We start from the raw sequence: 3400 nt of genomic DNA on the forward strand, positions 1-3400 counted from the left end.
ACACACTTAAGGTTCGATGACGCTAGGGTTATAGGGAATTGTTATACGAGATTACCGAAAGTTGTTCGGAGTCCCGGATGAGATCCCGGACGTCACGAGGAGCTCCGGAATGGTCCGTAGGTAAAGATTGATATATAGGACGGATGGTTTCGGACACCGGAAGTGTTTCGGGCATCACCGGTAACGTACCGGGACCACCGGAGGTGGTCCCGGGGGACCACCGAAGGGGGGCTGCGACCCCAAGAGGTAAGATGGGCTAAGTGGGGGTGGGAACCAGCCTCTAGTTGGGCTGGTGCGCCTCCCCAATCAGCCCATGGCGCAGGGGAAAGAAAAAGAGGGGGGGAACCCTAACTTAGGTGGGCCTTAGGCCCACCAGAGGGGTGCGCCACCCCCTCCTCCCCATCTGGCCGCCACACACCCCATCTGGGAGAGCTGCCGCACCCCCTAGGGTGGGAAACCTAGGGGTGGCACCCCCTCTCCCCTTCCCCTATATATAGTGGGCACTTTTGGCCTTTGAGGACACAGTTTTCCCTCTCCCTCGGCGCAGCCCTGCACTTCTTCCTCCTCCTCTCTGCCGGCGCTTGGCGAAGCCCTGCCGGGAGACCTCGTCTCTCCACCAACACCATGCCGTCGTGTTGCTGGTCTTCTTCCCCAACCTCTCCCTCCTCCTTGCTGGATCAAGGTGCGGGAGACGTCACCGGGCTGCACGTGTGTTGAACGCGGAGGTGCCGTTGTTCGGCACTAGATCGGAATCACCGCGAGTACGACTCCATCAACCGCGTTCTAGCAAACGCTTCCGCTTAGCGATCTTCAAAGGTATGAAGATGCTCTTACCCCTCTCTCGTTGCTGGTCTCTCCATAGGAAGATCTGAACATGCGTAGGAAAATTTTTGAATTTATGCTACGTTACCCTACAGTGGCATCCGAGCCAGGTTTTCTATGCGTAGATTCTATGCACGAGTAGAACACAAAAGTTGTGGGCGATGGTTTGTCAATTTGCTTGCCGTTACTAGTCTTATTCTTTTCCGGCGGTATTGTGGGATGAAGTGGCCCGGACCGACCTTACACGTACGCTTACGTGAGACTGGTTCCACCGACAGACATGCACATCGTGCATAAAGGTGGCTAGCGGGTGTCTGTCTCTCCTACTCTAGTCGGATTGGATTTGATGAAAAGGGTCCTTATGAAGGGTAAATAGCTTTGGCATATCATCGTTGTGGCTGTCACGTAGGTAAGAAGGCGTTCTTGCTAGAAACCCAAATCAGCCACGTAAAACTTGCAACAACAATTAGAGGACGTCTAACTTGTTTTTGCAGGGTTTGACATGTGATGTGATATGGCCAAAGTTGTGATGTTGCATGTATGATGTATGAGATGATCATGTTATTGTAATAGGTTTCACGACTTGCATGTCGATGAGTATGACAACCGGCAGGAGCCATAGGAGTTGTCTTAATTTATTGTATGAGATGCAACGCCATGTGCTTGCTACTTTTACTTCATTGCTAACAGTTAGCCATAGTAGTAGTGATAGTAGTAGTTGGCGTGACGACTTCACGGAGACACGATGATGGAGATCATGATGATGGAGATCATGATGTCACGCCGGTGACGATGATGATCATGCGATGCCTGAAGATGGAGATCGAATGAGCAAAGATGATAATGGCCATATCATGTCACTATATGATTGCATTGTGATGTTTATCATGTTTTACATCTTATTGCTTAAAACGACGGTAGCATAATAAGATGATCTCCCCTAAAATTTCGAGAACGTATTCCCCTAAGTGTGCACCGTTGCGAAGGTTCGTTGTCTCGAAGCACCACGTGATGATCGGGTGTGATAAATTCTAACGTTCGCATACAACGGGTGTAAGCCAGATTTACACACGCAAAACACTTAGGTTGACTCGACGAGCTTAGCATGTACAGACATGACCTCGAATACAAGAGACCGAAAGGTCGAACATGAGTCGTATGGTTGAATACGATCAGCATGAAGTTGTTCACCATGGTGACTAGTCCGTCTCACGTGATGATCGGACACGGGTTAGTCAACATGGATCATGTATCACTTAGATGACTAGAGGGATGTCGATTTAAGTGGGAGTTCATACTTAATTTGATTAAATGAACTTAATTGTCATGAACTTAGTCTAAAAGTTGTCTTTATAAATATTGTAGATGTCCAACGTCAACCTCAACTTCAACGCATTCCTAGAGAAAAACAAGCTGAAAGATGATGGTAGCAACTATGCGGACTGGGTTCGCAACCTGAAGCTCATCCTTGAAGCAGCTAAAAAGGCTTATGTCCTTAATGCGCCGCTAGGTGACCCTCCCGCTCCCGCAGCAGCCCAGGACGTTCTAAACGTTTGGCAAGCGCGGAGTGATGACTACTCTCTGGTCAGGTGTGGCATGTTATACAGTTTAGAAACGGGGCTCCAAAGACGTTTTGAGCAACACGGGGCATATGAGATGTTCCAAGAGCTGAAGCTAGTTTTTCAAGCTCATGCCCGTGTCGAGAGATATGAAGTCTCCGACAAGTTCTTCAGCTGTAAGATGGAGGAGAACAGTTCTGTCAGTGAGCACATACTCAAAATGTCTGGGTTACACGGTCGTCTGACTTCACTTGGAGTCGAGCTTCCGGATGATGCTATCATTGACAGAATCCTCCAGTCTCTCCCACCAAGCTACAAAGGCTTTGTGCTTAACTACAACATGCAAGGGATGGAGAAAACCATTCCCGAGTTGTACTCGATGCTCAAGTCTGCAGAAGTAGAAATCAAGAAGGAGCATCAAGTGTTGATGGTCAACAAGACAACTAGTTTCAAGAAAGGCAGGGGTAAGAAGAACTTCAAGAAAGACGGCAAAGCTGTTGCCGCGCCCGGTAAGCCAGATGCCGGGAAGAAGAAAAAGAATGGACCCAAGCCTGAGACTGAGTGCTTCTACTGCAAGGGAAAAGGTCACTGGAAGCGGAACTGCCCCAAATACTTAGCGGACAAGAAGGCCGGCAACGTTAAAGGTATATGTGATATAAATGTTATTGATGTGTACCTTACCAGCGCTCGTAGTAGCTCCTGGGTATTTGATACCGGTGCTTTTGCTCACATTTGCAACTCAAAGCAGGAACTGCGGAATAAGCGGAGACTGGCCAAGGACGAGGTGACGATGCGCGTCGGGAATGGTTCAAAGGTCGATGTGATCGCCGTCGGCACGCTACCTCTACATCTACCGTCGGGATTAGTTTTGAACCTCAATAATTGTTATTTAGTACCAGCTTTAAGCATGAACATTGTATTAGGGTCTTGCTTAATGCGAGACGGCTACTCATTTAAGTCAGAGAATAATGGTTGTTCCATTTATATGAGTGATATGTTTTATGGTCATGCTCCGCTGG

This window comes from Hordeum vulgare, chromosome 6H, assembly GCF_904849725.1.
Source record: "Hordeum vulgare subsp. vulgare chromosome 6H, MorexV3_pseudomolecules_assembly, whole genome shotgun sequence".
NCBI classification, from domain to species: Eukaryota; Viridiplantae; Streptophyta; class Magnoliopsida; order Poales; family Poaceae; genus Hordeum; species Hordeum vulgare.